The sequence below is a fragment of the Molossus molossus genome, unplaced genomic scaffold, assembly GCF_014108415.1.
Source record: "Molossus molossus isolate mMolMol1 unplaced genomic scaffold, mMolMol1.p scaffold_m16_p_2, whole genome shotgun sequence".
NCBI classification, from domain to species: Eukaryota; Metazoa; Chordata; class Mammalia; order Chiroptera; family Molossidae; genus Molossus; species Molossus molossus.
The window spans coordinates 96,624,064-96,646,427 of record NW_023425355.1 but is presented as its reverse complement, the minus strand read 5'-3'; the positions used below and the strand labels follow the sequence as shown (position 1 = coordinate 96,646,427).

Here is a 22,364-nt window from a genome sequence, read left to right as displayed (position 1 = left end):
GGCACAGACTGACATCCGTCAGAAGAGGGGGTGGGGGGATGGGAAGAGATAAACCACAGAACTTATATGCATGTATACATAACCAATAGACATGGACAACAAAGCCGGGGATGGGGCGGGTGTGGGGTGGGGAGGGGGGTGCCAAGGGGGTAAAAAAGGAGAAACATCTGTAACAAAAAAAATAAATTTAAAAATAAAAATTTAAAAAAAGAAACTATTAGCAGTACATAGGAATGGCAGATAATAGAGTATGTGGATTTGGAACCACAGGATATCTAGGAACAAATATTTTGTTTACAGCTCTGAGATTCTGTACAAATACCCACCCTGTCCCATTGGGTTTATTTACTGGAAGGATAGGAGTATTACAGGGGCTCGTGCATGAAATGATAAGCCCTCTCTTTAAGTATTCTTATATAATGGGTTGATTCTGGCCAGTGTATCAGGTCTTAAAGGATATTGACAAATATTAAGTAGAGGTAAAGTACTGTCAAAAGTTGTTTTAACTGGAGTGGCTCACTTAATTTTGCCAATATTCATACTGGAAAGAGCCCAGAGTTTCATAGGAACATTTTGTAGCAAACATTCAGTCTCAAGACTAGTTTCCTCTTCTTGAGGTTCCTTTAAAATCATTATTTTCTCATTTGTTTCAGTGCCTGATTCATTTATTTTTAAATACATTTCAAGAAAATCTTGTAATATCAGGTGAATTGGGACAGATTTGACTACTAAAAATATATGTTGCCCTATAACATATCCCCTAGGTGGAAGGAAATAATGGGTTCTGACTTAAAAACTGACATTGATTGGTTAGTTACCCCTACAATTTGTACAGAAGCTTTACTCTGAGGGAGAGGGTGATTTTATTGGGTAGGGTTAAGAACAGATAAAGTAACCCCAGTAGCTAAGAGGACACTGGGACTTTTATGCTGAATCATACCTTCATAGGACAGTAACCATCTTACTTAAAGAGCCCCTTCTAGAGCCCTGGGGAGAAGCAACAGCCCCTCCCTCAAGAATTTAACACTACTGGGCTGGAGAAATGCAAAGTGAGGCTCATTAACAGCTAGAGTCTATCAGCAAGTAAGGAGGGGGCAAAAAGAAGCTTGTTAAAATTTGGATGGGGATCTCAGTGGTGGGGGTCCTGGCTCTGAGGACTGAGCTGTGAAGGCTGAGGCCTGAGTTCCTATGCTGAGCTCATTCCCCATGGCTTCAGTAGCCACCTCTGTCAGGCAGCCCTCTGTTTTAGCCTGGAGGAGAAGCAACTGCTCCTCCCTTGGGATTTTAACACCACCCTGTGGCTCTGGGGACTCAGCTGTGAAGGTAGAGGCCAGGACCCCCAGGTCCACACCACAGAAACCACTTTCTTATCAAAGCAACTTTAACCCAGGGGAAAGCAGTGGCCCCACCCACTGGAAATCCTCTTACCCTGTTCACCTGAGGGATTTTTCATTCAGCTGAGGGCTAAAACTCGAGGCTCATCAAGTAACTGAGACTAACAGTATGCAAGCAAAAGCTATAAGATAACTGAATCTTTGTTTGGTCTGCAAATCTACCCAGGAAAGTAAGACTTGACATTGGTGTTTAACTTGGGCCATCCCCACAGTCATCCAAACCCAGTAGAGGCAGCCACAATCAGCAGAACACCAACACCCACAGGAAAAATTTGTCAGGCTACAAAACCCACTGAGACAGCCAAAATGGTGAAACAAAGAAACAAATCCCAAATGAACAAACAAGAGAATTCCATAGTAGAAGGAATAATTGAAATGGAATTAAGCAAGTTATCAGAGGTAGAGTTCAGGGTAATGATTATGAAGAAGCTCAACAGTGTGAGTAAAAACACAACAGCATGAGTAAAGATATAGAAACAATGAAAATCAATGAATTGGAAATAAAAAATCACCAAGCAGAAATGAAGATGACATAGCAGAAATAAAGAACACATTGGAAGGAATAACCATCGAGTAGAGGAAGCCGAGGATCGGATCATTGTATTAGAATACAGGGAAGAAAAAATCACCCAATCAGAGAACCAAAAAGAAAAAACAATTGAAAAACAGGAAGACAGCTTAAGAGAACTGTGGGACCATGTGAAACGTAACAACATCCACATCATAGGAGTTCCAGAAGAAGAAGAACATGAGCAAGGGCGAGAAAATATATTTGAAGAAATAGTGATAGGAAACTACCCTCAATTGGTGAAGGAAAAAGGCATACAAGTTCAAGAAACACAGAGAGACCAAAGTAAGAACCCAAAGAGGCCCACACCAAGACACATCATAATTAAAATGCCAAAAATTAAAGACAAAGAGAGAATCCTAAAGGTGACAAGAGATAAACAACAGGTTAGATACAAAGGAGCCCCCATAAGGCTATCAGCTGAGTTCTCAACAGAAACATGACAGGCCAGAAAGGAATGGCATGAAGTATTCAAGGTAATGTAAAACAAGAATCTAAATCCAAGACTACTCTATTCAGCAAGGCTATTATTCAAAATAGAAGGTGAAATAAAGAGCTTCTCAGACAAAATAAGGCTAAGGGAATATATTAGCACCAACCAGCACTGAAAGAAATGTTAAAAGGACTGCTGTAATAAGCAGAAGAAATAGGGAGAAAAACATGACCATATTAAATAAAAATGGCAATAAATAAGTGCACATCAATAATTACCTTAAATGTGAATGGATTAAATGCTCCACACAAATGACACAGCTGAATGGATAAAAAAGCATGACACACATATATGTTTCTCACAAGAGACCCACCTCACAACGAAAACTCACACAGGTTGAAAGTGAAGGGATGGAAAAAATTTTCCAAGCAACCAGAAAGGGAAAAAAGCTGGGGTAGCAACACTCAAATCTGATAAAATAGACTTCAAAATGAAGGCGATAACTAGAGACAAAGAAGGCCACTGCATAATATTGAAAGAATCTGTTTAACTGGAGGATATAACCTTGGTAAACATATATGCACCCAATATAGGAGCACCAAAATATATTAAAAACCTGCACGACTTCAAAGGAGAAATCAACAGCAATACAATCATAGCAGGGGACTCCAACACCCCACTGACATCACTGCGTAGATCCTCTAGACAAAAAAAAATTAACAAGGGAACAGAGACTCTAAATGATGCAATAGATAAAATGGATTTAATAGATATTTACAGAGAATTGCACCCCAAAACTGCAGAATTCACATTGTTCTCAAGTGCACACAGGGCATTCTCAAAGATAGGACACAAACTGTGTGTCTACAAGTCCAAGAAGATTGATATCATATCAAGCATCTTCTCAGATCACAATGACATGAAACTAGAAATCAATTATAGTAAAAATACTCAAAAACCTTCAAACACATGGAGGCTAAATAGCATGGTATTAAACAATGAATGGGTTCCCAAGGAGATCAAGGAATAAATAAAAAGCTATCTGGAAACCAATGAAATGAACACACAACAACACAAAATCTATGGGACATAGTGAAAGCAGTTCTGAGAGGGAAGTTCATAGCACTATAGGCTTACCTCAAGAAATAAGAAAAATTTCTAATTGACTCTCTAACCATACAACTTAAAGAACTAGAAAGTAAACAAAAAGAAAAACGCATAGCAAATAGAAGGAAAGAAATAGTAAAGGTCAGAGCAGAAATAAACGACATAGACACACACACACACACACACACACACACACACACACACAATCAAAAGATCAATGAAATAAATGAGCTGGTGCTTTGAAAAGATAAACACGATCGATGGACCCTTAGCCAGACTCACCAAGAAACAAAGAGAGGACCCAAATAAACAAAATCAGAAACAAAAGAGGAGAAATAACAACTGACACCAGAGAATTGTTTTAAAATATTATGAACAATTATATGCCAACAAATTGGACAATTTAGGCAAAATGAACAAATTTCCAAAATTATACAGTCTCGCCCTGGTCGGTTTGGCTCCGTGGTTAGAGTGCTAGCCCATGGACCAATGAATCGCAGGTTCAATTCTAGTCAAGGGCGGTTCATCCCTGGCCCTGTTCGGGTCATGCAGGAGGCAACCAGTTGATACGGCTCTATCACATTGATGTTTCTCTCTGTCTCACTCTTTCCCTCCCTTCCTTCCACTCTATCGAAAACCAATGGAAAAATGTTCTTGGATGAGGATTAACAAACAAAAAAATAAAATAAAATTACAATCTCCCCAAACTGAACAGGGAAGAGACAGAACACTTGGACAGATGAATAACAAATAAGGAAAATGAAGATGTAATCAATAAACTCCCAGAAAACAGCCCTGGCCAACTTGGCTCAGCAGTAGAGGGTCAGCCCGTGAATCAGTGAGTCGCGGGTTCGATTCTGGTGAAGGGCACTTATCCCGGTTGCGGTTTGTCCCTGACCCTGGCCAGGGTTGTGTGTGGGGCAACCAGTCAATGTGTCCCTCTCACGTTGATGTTTCTCTCTCTCTCCCTTTCTCTCCCTCCCACTTAATCTGAAGATAAATAGAAAAATATTCTTGGGTGAGGATTTAAAAATAAATAAATAAATAAAAATAAATTCCCAGCAAACAAAAGCCTGTACCTGGATGGCTTCATGGGGGAGTTTAAAAGAACATTCAAAGAACTAACACCCAACCCCCACAAACTATTCAAGAAGGAAGACTTCCAAACTTGTTTTACGAGGCCAGCATAATTCTAATTCCAAAACCAGAAAAAGACACTACAAAGAAAGAAAACTACAGGCCAATATCCCTGATGAGCATAGATGCCAAAATCCATAACAAAATATTAGCAAATCGGATCCAGCTATACATTATAAATTATTCACCATGAACAAAGGAGATTCATCCCAGGGATGCAAGGCTGGTACAATATTCGCAAATCAATAAGTGTGGTATACCACATAAACAAAATGAATGATAAAAACCATATGATCATATCATTAGATGCTGAAAAAGCATTTGACAAAATCCAGCACCCATATCTAATAAAAACGCTCAGCAATGTGGGAATAGATGGATCTTATCTCCACATAATAAAGGCCATTAATGAAAAATTTACAGTGAACATCATACTCAATAAGCAAAAACTAAAATCATTTCTCTTAAGAACAGGAACAAGACAGGGATGCCCACTTTCGCCACTCTTATTTAACATAGTATTGGAAGTCTTAGCCAGAGCAATTCGACATGAAAAAAAAATAAAAGGGATCCAAATGGGAAAGAAGAAAGTGAAACTGTCACTATTTGCTGGTGATATGATATTGTACATAGAAAACTCTAAAGACTCCATAAAAAAAATCTACTGGATTTATAAATGAATTTGGCAAAGTAGCAGGACACAAAATTAACATCCAGATATCGATGGCATTCTTATACACCAATAATGAACACTCAGAAATGGGAGAAAAAAATCCCATTTACCATTGCAACAAAAATAAAATAAAATACCTAGGAATAAACTTAACCAAGGAGGTAAGAGACCTATTCTCAGAAAACTACAGGACATTGAAAAAAAGAAATAGAAGAAGATATAAAATATTGGAAACATATACCATTTTCATAGTCAGAAAATCAACATCATTAAAATGTTTGTACTACCCAAAGCAATCTACATATTTAATGCAATCCCTATTAATGTACCAATGGAATATTTCACAGATCTAGAACACACTCCAAAAGTTTATATAGACCCTGAATAGCCACAGCAATTTTGAAAAAGAACAAGCCCTGGCCGGTTTTCTCAGTGGTTAGAGCGTCAGCCCGTGGACCAGAGTCCCAGGTTCAGTTCCCACTAAGGGCATGTACCTTTGTTGCAGTGTGTCCCCAGCCCTGGTTGGGGTTGTGTGGGTGGCAACCACTCTTACATCAATGCTTCTGTCTCTCACTTCCTCCTTCTCTCTCTCCCACTCTATCTGAAGATAAACGCAAAAAAAAAAACAAACAAAAAAAAAACACCACCGAAGTGTTCTCAGGTGAGGATAAAAACAAAAGAAGAACAAAGTGAGAGGGATCACAATAAGCCATTGTAATTAAAACAGCCAGGTACTGGCACCAGAACCGACATATAGATCAATGTAACAGAAGAGAGAACCCAATTATCGACACAAGACAATATGCACAATTAATATTCGACAAAGGAGGCAAGAACATACAGTGGAGAAAAGACAATAAATGGTGCTGTGAAAATTGGACAGCTATATGAAAAAATATGAAACTAACCACCAACTTACACTATACACAAGAATAAACTCAAAATGGATAAAAGACTTAAATGTAACCCACAAAACCATAAAAATCCTGGAAGACAATGTAGGCAAAAAAAATTTTATTTTATTTTATTTTATTTTATTTTTTGGTACATGCTTTCTCGGGTCTGCAGGCCGACGCTCCAACCGCTGAGCCGAACCGGCCAGGGCTCACCGTTAAGTGGGCTCACCATTAAGTTTTTCGATATTTTATTCAGGTAGAGTGGGAGGGAGAGAGAGGAAGAGAGAGAGAGAAACATGGACGTGAAAGGGACACATCGAGTGGCCGCCACCCACACGACCTGACCAGGGCCGGGGACAAACTGCAGCCAAAGTACATGCCCTTAGCGGGAACCGAACCCGGGTCTCTGTAGACCGGTTAGCGGTTAGGCCAACCCTCTAACCGCTGAGCCAAACCGTCCAGGGCGGCAAAAAAAATTTTAGACATCATATGCAGTGGAATTTTTACTGATACATCACCTAAGGCAAGAGAAACAAAGAAAAAAATGAATAAATGGGACTACATCAAACTTAAAATTTTCTGCATGGCAAAAGAAACCAGCATCAAAATGAAAAGGGAACCCACTCTCTGGGAGAACATATTTGCCAAGGATACATCGGATAAGGGGTTAATATCCAAAATATATAGAGTACTCATACAACTCAACAAAAGGAAGACAAAAAATCCAACTAGAAAATGGACGGAGGACCTGAATAGACACTTCTCCAAACAGGACATACAGATGAGCAAGAGACATATGAAAAAATATTCATTATCTCTAATCATCAGAGAGATGGAAATTAAAATGACTATGAGAAATCACCTCACACCTACCAGAATGGTGGCCATCAACAAATCCTCAAACAACAAATGCTGGCGAGGATGTGGAGAAAAGTGTACCCTAGCACACTGCAGGTGGGAATGCAGACTGGTGCAGCCACTATGGAAAACAATATAGTGTTTCCTCAAAAAATTAAAAATAGAACTGCCATTTGACCCAGTGATCCCACTTCTTGGAATATATCCTGAAACACCAAATCAGGAAGAATATATGCACCCCTATGTTCATAACAGCGCTATTTACAATAGCTAAGATCTGGAGACAGCCCAAGTGACCATCAATAGATGAGTGGATAAAAAAAAAAAAAAGCCTTTGGTACTTTTACACAATGGAATAATATGCAGCTGTAAGAAGGAGGGATATCTTACCCTTTGAGACAACATGGAGGAACCTGGAGAGTATTGTGCTAAGTAAAATAAGCCAGTTAGAGAAAGACAAGTTCCACATGATTTCACTTATTTGTGGAACATAATGAACAAAATAAGCTGTCAATCAAAAGAGATCCAGGATGATGGAAGTAGGAAACAGACTGACAAACCTCAGAGGGATGGGAGTGGTAGGGGAAGGAAGAGATAAATTAAATTAAATTAAATTAAATTAAATTAAATTAAATTAAATGATAAATAAATAAAATATAAAATAACAAAATAAAATAAAAGTAACCCCAGTATCTACATGCCTTGGTAGTTTGTACTTTTATGGTAATTTCAATTTCTCCTAAAATATTGATAAAGAGAAGTGGAAATGCTCTTATAATTCTCAGTGCAGCCCTATGCTTACTTCTGTTTATTTTTCTAAATCCCATTTCTGTTTTGTACAATCCTTCTTAGAATGACCTTACTTTTTACATTAACAGCAATTTTAATTTTCCTCATTTGCCTGAAATATAGCACCCTCGTCCACTCCTACTTGACCAGAGAAGACATAGGTATTTTTTGAAAGATGAATTGTGGGAGGCCAGCCCTAATTATAGCCTGGAACTATTGTAGCTGGTGACCCACCAGCTGAGTGTTGTAGCTGTGTGAAACCTGAGACCTAATGCTAGTTCTTCTGTTTTCCCTGGGGTGAAAGACACACATAGCCCAGCATTGGTCCATAATGAGGCAGTCACACTGTGCCCGGTTAAGCCACAATCACTGGGGAGGGAAAGGATTCCAGACTGTTGGGGTTCTAGTCTGTCCTTGGCTTGTGGTGAGGGCATTGTGTGAACAGGCAGGGTTGGTGCTATTTCTAGCATTTTCTTTCTTCCTTCCTTCCTTCCTTCCTTCCTTCCTTCCTTCCTTCCTTCCTTCCTTCCTTCCTTCCTTCCTTTCTTCCTTCCCTCTCTCCCTCCCTTTCTTCCTTCCTTCCTTTCTTCACCCGAGGACATTTTTGCATATTTATCTTGAGATAGAGTGGGAGAGAAAGAGGAAAAGAGAGAGAGAAACATTGACGTGAGAGAGACACATCGAGTGGTTGCCACCCACATGACCCCAACTAGGGCTGGGAACAAACTGCAACCAAGGTACGTGCCCTTAGCAGGAACCGAACCCGGGCCTTTCTGGTCTGTTGGCTGACACTCTAACCACTGAGCAAAACCGGCCAGGGCTCTTTCTTTCTTTTTTATCTATATACCCTATCATTCTTTGGTGTACTGTGCTCATAGGAATTAAAATGATAAACTGTCAGTGAATGAAGGCCCCTGCTCACAGGTCCATCTGCAATTGATTGTGCTAGCAACGGCATGACTTGATTTGCCAGCTATTGGAGGAACTGTCACTATTGCCACCACGTGTTTATTGAACCTTCTGAGGGTACCAATGGGATGTGTGAGGCCTTTTCATAATCTCTGAGGAGCACCCCAGCAGCCAGTAGGTAGCTGATTCCTGTCTTCTTGGTATCTCAGAATGAACAGAAAACAAACTGCTGGCACAGGGAGAGTTCTCAGATGAGCCATTTTTCTTTACCAAAACAGAACATCCTGATTAAACTGGTTTAACACATGATGACAAATTAACTCATTTAACAAATAGTCCATGAGTAGGGTGTTTCTAACTGTTTAATTCACAGCAAAGTAAACCATCAACTCAATAAATAGGTGAGCTATAAAATAGGGCAAATATTTGTCAATTATATATCTGATCCAGGGTTAATATCTAATATTTGCAAAGAACTCATAGGCCTCAAGAGCAAAAACAAAACAAATAAAACCCCAAACAATCTAATTTAAAATGGACAGAGGACCTCAACAAATATTTCTCCACAGAAGAAACACATATGGTCAACATTTACATGAAAAGGTACTCAACATCACTAATAACCAGGAAATTTCAAGTGAAAACCACAATGAGATATCACCTCACACCTGTTACAATGGCTATTATCAAAAAGACAAGAGATAACAAGTATTTCAGAGGACATGGAGAAAAAGAAACCCTTGTGCTCCTGTCGTTGGTTGGAATATAAATTGGTGCAGTCACTAGGAAAAACAGTATGGAGATTCTTCAAAATATTAAAAATAGAACTACCTTATGATCCAACAATTCAACTTCTGGGTACTTATGGAAAGGAAATGCAGACACTAAGTCAAAAAGATATCTGCACCCCTATGTTCATTGCAGCATTATTTACAATAGCCAAGACATGGAAACAAACCAAGTGTCCATTCATGGATGAATGAATAAAGAAAATATACATAATTAAATATTATTCAGCCATAAAAAAGAAGGATACCTTGATATTTGTAACAACATAAATGGATCTTTAGGGCATTATGCTAAAAGAAATAAATCAGAGAGAGAAACGAAAATACCGGATGATCCCAGTAACATGTGGTATCAAAAGGAAAAGAAGCAAAAACAAACTCATGGACACCAAGAAGAGATTGGTGGTTGCCAGAGGCAGGAATTGGGGTGGGGTAAAGGTAAATGGGTGAAGGTGATCAAAAGGTACAAACTTCCAGTTGTAAAATAAGTCCTGGATGTAATAAAAAGTAAAAACCAGTTTAGGTCACTGTTCTGGTGACATCACAACGGAACTATGCTACTTCCATATTGTTGTTCTTTCTTCTTTATTGCACATTTCCAGGATATATTCTCAATAGCAGTCATGTGCAGAGCAAATTGAGGAGCTGATTCTTCCTATTAAGACCAAAGACCTGTCTACTAGAAACTACATGTTCTTTCAGACTCTGTTTCTACTGAGTATATTCTGAATAATATATTAGTCCAGTTGGGGAAGATATAAAGAGTTTCCATCACATTTCATTCAGTAAAAGTTTCACATTCCTTTCTTTTGCCTTTCATCCAGATATAACATTCATTGGAAGATTAAGAAATTGGTGTTTTTATATCTGCCCACTATCCCCATCCTAACATCTGATCTTCAATTCTGACACAATTTATTCAAAATGGGGTGCCAGGTAATGTGTAAATCTCTTGAAATTCACAGTTCCCACTTTTATGGAGTTCAGTGTATTGGAGACCATATTAATAAAACAAGAAGTGCCACAATCTGAGAAGAGGTCTTTATCACCAGGTCATTCCATGGACCCTGAGAGCTTAGCCAGAAAAACTTGCCTAAGGTCAGTAAAAGTTAGGCAGTTGTAGGAAGGGGCTAGAGAGGGGTAGAGGTTTATTCTCAGGACCTGGTTATTGATTGAATGAATGTGTTAGGGATGGGGAGAGTAGTGGAAGATTCTGAGATGGCTGGAGCAGCTGGATAGATGACGGTATCTTTCAGAGTTACTGACATCAGAGAAGGTACACATTTGCCATGGTGGGAGAGGAAAAATTTAGGTGTGTGCATGTTGAGTGTCAGGTGTCTATGGGACCATCAGATAAAGATGTGTAGGAAGTCACTGGATACTCAGGACTGTCATAAAGGAGAGAGACTGAGCTGAAGATGTGGATCTGAGAGTCATCAGTGGATGGCAGCATGGCATAGTGGTTAAAGTCAAAGATGATCTTGAATCTAGGCTCCAACACTTACTGCATCTGTTACTTTGTGCAGCAACACTAGTTTGCAATAATCACTTACATCTGCTGTGACCATTTAGAGTAAACTAACGCTCCATTTTTAAATGTTAAATGACTGTTCAAGTACGGTTATCCCCTAGGCAAAAGGAAAATAAATCCGTTTATGTGTTTGAGTATACATACAACATACATTGAATTTTTCAACATGTGTTTGTATTCTTATTGGAAACAGATGTAAATAAGTGAATACAAATTTTATTCTTTGATGTGTACACTAAAATAAATGACATCACCAGTCAGTCACATAGAGATTTCTGTCTCCTTTAAATCCTTCTAACCACCATCTCCTCCTGCTTGGGCCCACCCTCCTTTCCCCACAGCCCCACCCCCACCACCAGAGGGATGGAGTTTATGACCTGTTTCTCAATCACTCCACTGTTACATCATCTCTAGTGCCTTGGAAACTCTTCTTTTGTCATCAGGTATCACTTGGCCCAGTAAACAGCTAAAATCTGGGGTCTAGGGGAGGGCCCTTCAGTTGTGCCACTAGCCTGCGAAAGGTAGGGGATGGGGTGGTGTTAATTTCAGGGTTCGGAATCAGGGATTAGTCCTTTATTTCACATGAAAAGAAAAAAATTCTAACCGGCTTGTAACACCAAGAAGCTGATCACCATTAAGCCCCTGAACAGTCCTTCTCTATTCACCCCAGACCAAAGGGAGGAAATTTAGGACTCTGTTTATCTCATTTGTAAACCTCCAGTCCTTTAGAAAGTCCTGCTTTTTCTCAAGAATCACTTTCCACAGTCAATCACCACTCCCTAGGGGATGGCTTGCTGGTGGATGCAGCTTCTCTAAGATCTCAGGAAGACTTTTGCTCTTAGTGGTCTAAATTCTATCTTCTCCACGGGCAATACTTAATTTTGTGGCCAGAAGATCTGAGGCACCACTTGACATTGAACATCATAAAGGTGATCCAGAGAGAGAGGGAGAGAGAAAGAGAAAGGGGATCTCCAAAAACAGGCCAGGTAAGAGTGTTTCTATAATATCATATGTGAATGTAATCTTTATTGCTAACCATTAGTGAGGCTTTCTAAGTAAACAAGTATATTTCTTAGATGACCTGTCTCCAATCTAATATTTATTATTTAAAATTCTGTGTGGAATTTTTTTTTCTGGTTGTAGAAACAGGATCTTTAGACTTTCTGTGGCACTCAGGAACTGAGTTTGAATCAGTGTCAAAGATCATTCCTTAGTACAGTGCCATCAAATTCACCACCATTCTTCAAAATAGATAAAAAATGATTTTGGTAAATAAATAGTATATGTGTAGTAGGCGAAATTCTAAAGATTTTTTCCTAAATTTCCTTCCCCCAGTTATTCAATCGAACATATATCTAGGTGCTTCTGTGAAGGTACTTTGTAGCTGTAATTCAGTTGACCTTAAAATAGATTATCTTGGCCCAGCCAGTGTAGCTCAGTGGAATGAGTGTCGTCCCATGAACTGAGAGGCCCCTGTTTGATTCCTGATCAGGGCACATGCCTGGGTTGCAGGCTCGATTCCTAGTGGGAGGCGTGCAGGAGGCAGCCTATCAATGTATCTCTTTCATACCAATGTTTCTATCTCTCTCTCCCGTCCTCTCTCTCTAAAAGAAAAAAAAATCAATAAAAACGTATTTTAAAAATTACTTTGGCCCTGGCCAGTTATGCTCAGTGGTTAGAGCATCGGCCCTTGGACCAAAGAGTCGCCGGTTTGATTCTAGCCAAGGGTACATACCTCGGTTTCAGTTTGTCCCTGGCCCTGGTGGGGGTCTTGTGGGAGGCAACCAATCGATGAGTCTTTCTCACATCAATGTTTCTATCTCTCTCTCTCTTCCCCGCTCCCTTCCACTCTATCTAAAGATAAATGGGAAAAATATCCTCAGGTGAGGATTTTAAATAAATGAATGAATGATTGAACTACCTTGGATTATCTGAGTGGGCCCACTGTAATAACATGAGCCCTTAAAAGCAGAAGAGAAAGGCCAGAAAAGTCAGTCAAAGAGATGTGGCAGAAGGGGAAGGCAGAAAGGTTCACAGTGTCACAGAGGGACTTGATCCACTGTTGCTGGAGAAAGTCACATGGGAAGCATGAGAAGGAATGCAGGCAGCCCCTAGGATAAAAAAAAATGGCCCTCAGCTGACATCCAGCAAGGAAATGGGGACCTCAGTTCTGTAACTGCAAGGAACTGATATCTACTAACAACATAAATGAGTCTGGAAACAGGTTCTTTCTCAGAGCCTCCAGTAAGGGGCATAGCTCTGTGGACATCTTGATTTTGGCCTTGTAAAACTCTAGGCAGAAGACCCAGCCAAACCTACCTGGACTTCTGACACAGAAAACCTGTGAGATAGGAACTTAGTGTTGTTTGAAGCCATGATGTACATGATAAATTGGTCACGCAGTGATGTAGAATTAATTCAATGTGGAAACCTACATTTTCCATATTGATGTAATTGAAAAACATCACTGAAATATATAAAATATTATTAGACATGTTTTATCATATATTTTGTTTCCCACAATTATTAATACTTATTTAAACATGTCTGTGAAGGTGAGTCCAAGATGGTATCATAGGTAAACAACTGAGTTCACCCCCTTTCAAGAAGACATTGAATGTACACCTATATTTAGAGGAATTCCTCTTGAGAGACAGCTGTGAGTCACCTGAACAGCTTCTGCACAAGTAAGAGATAGAGATACATAGAAAAGATTGGGGAAACACATGAGCCCTCTGGAATCTGAGGAAACAAGTCAGGACCAGAGGAATCAGTGAGTGTCATTGTTGACCTTTCCCCTGAACATGGATAGATGGTGGGAGCCCTATCCAAATTATCTGGCTGACTTGCAGGGTTCTGTAGGGAACCCCAGACACTCCTCCTGGAGCTAGATCCAGCAGAAACAGGAAAGCACCATAGCATGCATGCAACAGGCCCCTCCACTTGGAGATTGATCCAGTGAGTATGGCAGGGTGCTGCTTCACACACCTATAGGGCTGTGCTTGCATGCAGGGCTCTCCTGCCTGGAGACAGTGCAGAGAAGGCAAAATATGCAGTACCCGCCTATAGGACTACTCTGCCCAAAGAAAGTGCAGAGATAGTTGGGTACTACTGTGTACTCACATTTCGCTGCCCCTCCTGGAGAGAGTGAGGAGATAGCAAAATGCTTCTGTACTCACATGCAGGACTGCCACTATCCAGAGAAAGTACTAACATAGTGGGGCACTGCTGTACGTGCAGGTGGGGTTGCCCTAACCAAAGAAAGTACCAAGTTAGCAAAACTTTCCAGTACCCATATACAGGGCTGCCCCATGCAGAGTGAGTGGAGTACTGCTATGCAGGTGCCCAGGCCAGCCCCACCCAGAGAGAGTGCAGGACTAACAAAGTAGTACTGTGAGTGCACACAAGGCTGCACCATCCAGAGACAAGGCAAAGCTAGTGTGGTCTTGATACACAAGCATGCAGAGCGGTCTCCCCAAGGTCTTGCTGTGACAGCAGACAATTAATGTAACAAGGTATACCAAGCCTGATGAGCAGCTCTGCCCTGACCCTCCTCTAACAACAGAATTAGGAAACAGGGAACAAATGCAGGGCTTGGAGTGAGTGGGGCATCGTTGAGCATTTGAGGAGCTGAACCACACAGAGAGGTTGCAGAACTAGCAAAGTGTAGCTGTGCTCACACACAAGACAGCCCCACCTGGAGAATAGGTGGAGCTAATATTGCATTGAGATGCAAATATGTACAGCAGCTCCACCCACACCCTGCTCTGACAACAGACAATTAAAACAAGGGGGTACTCCAAGCCCAAATGAATCCTGGTCTGCACCAGGTAACCTCATCCAGGTAAGAAGGGCAAGGAAGCAGTCACACATCAAGCTGCCCCACCCAGAACCCACTCCTCGGGCCAGACAACACACCAGACGCTGCACACACACATCCCAAATACAACCAGCTTGTCAAAACTACTCTATACACAGTCTATACCAAAAAAAACCAAAACACAGTTTTTCAAGAAGGAGAGAGATAGCTATTCCATCCAACTCATAGGAACAAACACAGAAAGTCAAGCAAAATGGGTTACAGAAGAATATGCCCCAAATGAAGAAACAGGAAAAAAACTCCAGAGAAAAATCACAATCAAATGGAGATCAGTAATTTGCCTGATAAAGAATTCAAAGAAATGGTCATAAGGATACTCAGTAATCTTGAGAGTAGAATAGAGGAACTCAGAGAGAACTTCAACAAAGAGATAGAAAATATAACAAGGAACCAATCAGAGGTAAAGAATACAATAATTGAAATGAGTACATTAGAAGGAATTGATAACAGATTAGTTAATACAAAAGAATGAATTAGCCACCTGGAAAACAGAATAGTGGAAATCGCTCAATCTAAATAGAAAAAAATTTTTTTTAATTTTTAAAAAATGAGGATAGTGTAGGAGATCTCTAGGATAACACTGTTTCCTGACATTTACATTATACAGACTCCAGAAAGAGAAGAGAGAGAGAAAGGAGCAGAAAGAATATTTGAAGAATGGTTGACAAAATTCCTAATCTGCGGGGGCGGGGGGGGGGGGGGCAGACATTTATGTACAGAAAGCACGGAGTTTTCCAAAGAAGATAACCCCAATTACACCCACACCAAGACATATTATAATTAAAATGGAAAAGTTAAGGGTAAAAATACAATTAAAAAAAATCTTTATTGTTGAATGTAGAATGTATTACAGATGTTTCACATTTTTGCCCCATTGACCCCCTCCTCCCCACTCCCGCCCCCCTCCCGCCTTTTCCCACACTATTGTCTGTGTCCATTGGTTATGCATATAAGATCTTTGGTTTATTTCTTCCCACCACCCCAACCCCTTTCCCTTTGAAGTTTGTCAGTCTAGCAATGAATTTGTACTTCTTAATTCCTTCACCTTTTTCACCCATTCTCCCAACGCCCTCCCATCTTGCAACCAACAAAATGTTCTCTGTATCTATGGGAATGTTTCTGATCTACCTGTTCATTTTGTTTGTAGATTCCATTGTTGATAGATATGTATTCATTGCCATTTTCTTTGTTCATATATTTTATCTTTTTCTTCAAAAAGACCCTTCATCATTTCATATAATAACAGTTTGGTGGTGATGAACTCCTTTAACTTTTTCTTGTCTGGGAAATTCTTTATATGGCCATCGATTCTAAATGACAGCTTTGCAGGATAGTATAATCTTGGTTGTAGGTTCTTGCTTTTCATCACTCTGAATATTTCTTGCCACTCCCTTCTGGCCTGCAAAGTTTCTTTTGAGAAATCAGCTGACAGCCTTATGGGTACTCCCTTGTAGGTAACTAGCTGCCTTTCTCTTGTTGCTTTTAAGATTCTCTCTTTGTCTTGAACCTTTTGCATTTTGATGATGATGTGTCTTGGTGTGGGCCTCTTGGGGTTCATCTTGTTTGGGACTCTCTGTGCTTCCTGGACTTGTATGTCTGTTCCTTCACCAAGTTAGGAAAGTTTTCTGCCATTATTGTTTCAAACAGGTTTTTGATTTCTTGTTCTCGTTCTTCTCCTTCTGGCACCCCCAAGATGCGAATGTTGGCACACTTGAAGTTGTCCCAGAGGCTCCTTACACTATCTTCATTTTTTTGGATTCTTTTTTCTTTTTGCTGTTCTGATTGGGCATTTTTTGCTTCCTTATATTCCAAATCGATGGTTTGCTTCTTGGATTTACGTACTCTAGTATTGAAGCTGTGTAAATTATTCTTTATTTCAGTTAATGCCTCCTGCAATTCTGACTGGTCCTTTTTTATGCTCTTGAGGTCCTCACTAAGTTCACTGAGGTTCTCACTAAGTTCATTGAGCATCCTTATAAGTAGTATTTTGAACTCAGCATCTGTTAGGTTGCTTATCTCCATTTCACTTAGTTCTTTTCTTGGGGTTTTGTTCTGTTCTTTCATTTGGGACCTGTTTCTTTGTCCCCTAATTTTGGCTGCCTCCCTGTGTTTGTTTCTGTGAATTACTTAACGAGCGGTATTGGGCTAGCTGAGACCAGATGCTGTTCGTTTGAAAGAATTTAGGAAAAACCTGAAGCAGGATCCAAGACAGGCCAATCCTATGGTTAAGCAAGTGGCAACAGCTTGGGTGGGCCTGAAAGTTGGGTGGGGCGGGGCCTCAGGGAGTCACCAGGGCGGGGCTACCAGTGTGAGCCAGGTTGCTGGAGTCCCAGATACTGCAGCTGTCTGCCGCCCCAGGGAAGGCCTCACCAAAGGAACAATGGCCTCTGACAGCACGTTTGTCCTGGAGAAAGCCCCCTCTCCAGCCCTCGCTCCACTGCCAAACAGCTCAGTTCTTCCCTGTGTGTCTCTGGTGCCCCTCGAGCTGCCTCCCCTCCAAGCTTAGAGGGAGAGAGTCCGACAAGTCCGTGCGCGGGCCCTTTAAGGAGCTGCCTGGGGCTCCAGCCGCTTCAGCCTCCCTGAGCCTCAGTTTCCGCTGGTTTCTCCAGCCAGAAGTTATGGGGACTTCTCTTCCTGGCACTGGCACCCTGAACGGGGCATCTGGTGTGGGACGGGGACCCCTCAATCCTCAGGGGGGACCTTCTCAGCCCAGGTGTCCCTCCTGATTTTTATCCGCCACACCTGCGTGTGGGACCAGCCCTTCTCGCCCCTCGCGCCTCCGCCCCTCCTACCAGTCTGGATGTAGCTGCTTTAATTCCGAAGTTGTAGGACTTCCATTCAGCTGGATTTCAGGCAGTTTTGAATGATAGCTGTTCTGTAGTTTAGTTGTAACTTTGATGTGGTTGTGGGAGGATGTGATACTGCGTTTACCTACGCCGCCATCTTGACCGGAAGTCCTCAAAATTACAATTTTTTAAAATATTTTTATCTGAACATAATTTTCTATCTTTGTAATTCTTTTTTTTCATTCTATGAACATTTTTTTATTTAATTTATTTATTTTTATTTTTTTAATATTTATTTTATTTTTAATTTTATTTTTGTTACAAATGTTTCTCCTTTTTTACCCCATTGACACCCTCCGCCCCATCCCCGACTTTGTTGTCCATGTCCATTGGTTATGAATACATCAATATAAGTTCTGTGGTTTATCTCTTCCCTCCCCCCACCACCCTCTCTTCTGAGGGTTGTCAGTCTGCACCCTACTTCCATGTCTCTGGGTCTACCCAATTCCTCAGATTGTTATGTTCATTATATCCCATAAATGAGTGAGATCATATGATACTTGTCTTTCTCTGTTTGGCTTGTATCGCTTAGGATAATATTCTCCAGGTCCCTCCGTGTCATCTCAAAGGATAAGAGATCCTTCTTTCTTACAACTGCACAGTACTCCATTGTGTATATGTACCACAGTTTTTTTATCCATTTGTCTACTGATGGACACTTGGGCTGTTTCCAGATCTTAGCTATTGTATATAGTGCTGCTACGAACATGGGGATACATATATTCTTTCTGATTGGTGTTTCAGGCTTCTTAGGGTATATTCCTAGAAGTGAAATCACTGGGTCAAATGGAAGTTCGATTTTTAATTTTTTAAGGTAACACCATATTGTTTTCCATAGTGGCTGCACCAGTCTGCATTCCCACCAGCAGTGTACTAGAGTTCCCTTTTGTCCACACCCTTGCCAACACTTGTTCGATGATTTGTTGATGGTGGCCATTCTGACAGGTGTGAGGTGATACCTCATTGTTGTTTTAATTTGCATCTATCTGATGATTAGTGATGTTGAGCATTTCTTCATATGTCTCTTGGCCATTTGTATGTCCTGTTTGGGGAGGTGTCTATTTAGTTCCTCTATGCATTTTTTAATTGGGTTCTTTGTCCTCATTTTGTTGAGTTGTATGAGCACTCTATATATATTGGAAATTAACCCCTTGTCTGATATATTATTGGTAAAATTTCCCCGTGAAGCCATCCGGACCTGGGCTTTTGTTTGCTGGGAGAGTCTTGATTATGTCTTCAATTTCCTTAGCTGTTATTGGTCTGTTTAAGTTTTCTATCTCTTCCCAGTTCAATTTTTGGAGACTGTGTTTCTGGAAATTTGTCCATTTGCTTAGATTGTCAAATTTGTTGCTGTATAATTATTCATAATATCTGTTAACAATACTTTATATTTCTGTGGTGTCAGTTATTATTTCTCCTCTTTCATTTCTGATTTTGTGTATTTGGTTTCTCTCTCTTTGTTTCTTGGTGAGTGTAGCTAATGGTCCGTCAATCTTGATTATGTTTTCAAAGAACAAGCTCTTTGTTTATTGATCCTTTGAATTGTTTTTTTGGTGTCCATGTCATTTGTTTCTGCTCTGATTTTTTTTTTTTTATCCTCACCTGAGGACTTTTTTCCATTTTTTGTTCAGGTAGAATGGGAGGGAGAGAGAGGAACAGAGAGAGAGAGATAAACATCGATGTGAAAGGAACACATCGAGTGGCTGCCACCCGCACAACCGACCAGGGCCGGGGACAAACTGCAGCCGAGGTACGCACCCTTAGCGGGAACCGAACCTGGGTCTCTCAGGACCGCAGGCCGACGCTCTAACCGCTGAGCCAAACCGGCCAGGGCTCTGCTCTGATTTTTACTATTTCCTTCCTTCTACTTGCTCTGGGGTTTTCTTTTTGTTTGCTTTCTAGTTCTTTAAGTTGTGAGGTTAAATAGTCTATTAGAATTTTTTCTTGCTTCTTGAGGTAGGCCTGTAGTGCTATGAACTTCCCTTTCAGGACTGCTTTGCTGAATCCCATAGATTTTGTGTTGTTGTGTGTTCATTTTCATTGGTTTCCAGAAAGTTTTTAATTTCTTCCCTGATCTCCATGGTAACCCATTCATTGTTCCATAACATGCTATTTAGCCTCCATGTTTTCAAATGTCTTTGCAAGTTGTTGTTGCACTTGATTTCTACTTTCATGCCATTGTGATCTGAGAAGATGCTTGATATGATTTCAATCTTCATGACCTTATAGAGACTTAGTTTGTGCCCTAACCAGTGGTCTATGTTTAAGAATATCCCATGTTCACTTGAGAAGAATGTGAATTCTGCAGTTTTTGGATGTAATTCTCTGTAGATATTTATGAAATCCATTTGATCTAGCACTTCATTTATATTCTGTGTTTCCTTGTTAATTTTTTGTCTAGAAGATCTATCCAGTGATGTCAGCGGGGTTTTGAAGTCCCCTGCTATGATTGTATTGCTATCTATTTCTACTTTGAAGTGCTCCAGAAGATATTTAATATATGTTGGTGCTCCTAAATTGGGTGTATATATGTTTACCAAGGTTATGTTTTCCTGTTGGATAGATCCTTTCAATATTATGTAGTGGCCTTCTTTGTCTCTAGTTATGGCCTTCATTTTGAAATCTACTTGATCAGATGTGAGTATTGCTACCCCAGCTTTTTTTTTGCTTTTCGTTTGTTTGAAAGATTTTTCTCCATCCCTTCACTTTCATCCTATGTGAGTCTTTTGTTGTGAGGTGGGCTTCTTGCAAACAACATATATGTGAGTCATGCTTTCTTTTCCAGTCAGCTACTCTGTGTCTTTTTTATCAAAGCATTCAAACCATTCACATTTAAGGTGATAATTGATATGTACATATTTATTGCCATTTTTGTTTTGTGTGGTTCTATTTTTCTTCCTATTTCCTCTACTTATTACGGCAGTCCTTTTAACATTTATTGCAGTGCTTGTTTGGTTCTAATGTATTCCCTTAGCCTTTTTTTTTTGGTCTGAAAAACTCTGTATTAACCTTCTATTTTGAATGATAGCCTTGCTGGGTAGAGTAGTCTTCGATTCAGATCCTTGTTTTTCATGACCTTGATTACTTCATGATATTCCCTTCTGGCCTGTAGTGTTTTTATTGAGAAGCCAGCTGAGAGCCTTATGGGATTTCCTTTATAGGTAACCTGTTGCTTATCTCTTGCTGCTTTTAGGAGTCTCTTTTTGTCTTTAATTTTTGGCCTTTTAATTACTATGTGTCTTGTTGTGAGCCTGTTTGGGTTCTTCTTATTTGGGGCTCTCTGTGCTTCTTAAAGTTTAATGCCTTCTTCTTTCAACAAGTTAGGAAAGTTTTCTGTCATTATTTCTTCAAATATATTCTCTAACCTTTGCCCATTTTCTCCCTCTTCAGGGACTGCTATGATGCGAATGTTATTACGTTTCCAGTTGTTTCAGAGTTCTCATAAGCTATCTTCCTGTTTTTTAATTGTTTTTTCCTTTTGGTTTTTTGATTGGTTGATTTTTTTCTACCCTGTCTTCTAATTCACTGATTTGGTCCTCAGCTTCCTCTACTCTGCTGGTTAGTCCTTCCAATGTGTTCTTAATTTCTGCTATGTCATTCTTCATTTCCACTTGGTTGGTTTTCAATGTTTCTATATCTTTACTCATGGTATTGATGTCCTTACTCATGCTGTTGAGCTTCCTCAAGATCATGGCTCTGAACTCTATCTCTGATAATTTGCTTAGCTTCATTTCATTGATCTCATCTTCGATAGAATTCTCTTGTTCTTTTATTTGGGATTTGTTTCTTTGTTTCACCATTTTGGCTATCTCAGTGGGTTTTGGAGCCTGCCAAATTTTCCCTGTGGTGTTGGTGTTCTGCTGTTTGTGGCTCCCTCTGCTGGGTTTGGATGAGCCTGGGTGGGTCCACATTAAATACCACTGTCAAATCTTACTTTCCTGGATAGATTTGCAAGCCCAGGAAAGGTTCAGTTATCCTCTAGGTTTTTCTTGGTGGCTAGTAGTCTTAGTTACTCAGTGCCTTGGAATGTAGCCCTGGTGTTATGCATAAGAGGATTTCCAGAGTGTGGGATAGATGCTGGTTATTAATGAGCCTCAATTTGCATTTCTTTGCCTTACCTGCAAACGGTTGAATCTCTGGTGGGGGTGGGCTGCTGCTTTTCCCCACAGCTTGGGGAAGGAGCACACTGACCACCGTCCTTTGTGGCAACAACTCAGCCAAAACTCTGAGTGCCCTCCAAATCCCAGGCGTCCCGACAGAGTTCCAGCTCAGTCTGCCCTCCTTCTGTCATAACCCCCAGGTGAGTGGTTGTGGCTATTTTATAGCTCTGTCCTGGCTCTCTGCACTGAGGAGCGGACTTGATCTTTATTCCCCAAGGGCGCTGCTCACAGCTAAGACTGCTGCTGTCCATGGTCTCCCAGCCCGCCACCCTCTCGTGCCTCCGCAGATCCTACCCATGTCCCTGGTTATATGGTCCTGTCCTGCTTCTTTTCTGTTGCTTATTTCCGATGATTTGTCTTTATTTTAGTTGTAATTCCTGTTTGGTCCTGGGAGA

General features: G+C 40.5%; 1 protein-coding gene across 2 annotated transcripts in view; it reads left to right on the top strand.

Moving 5' to 3' along the window:
* LOC118636462 (putative G antigen family E member 3) overlaps nucleotides 1–22,364 on the top strand; it is a 70,242-nt gene that overhangs the window by 27,624 nt on the left and 20,254 nt on the right. Inside the window, exon 1 of one of the 2 annotated variants that reach the window (XM_036271565.1) lies at nucleotides 11,984–12,069. The exons of the other annotated variant lie outside the window; for it this stretch is intronic. The gene's annotated coding sequence lies outside the window, so the exon portion shown is untranslated. Of the gene's footprint in view, nucleotides 1–11,983; nucleotides 12,070–22,364 lie in introns of those variants that run through there. 2 annotated transcript variants of the gene reach the window in all.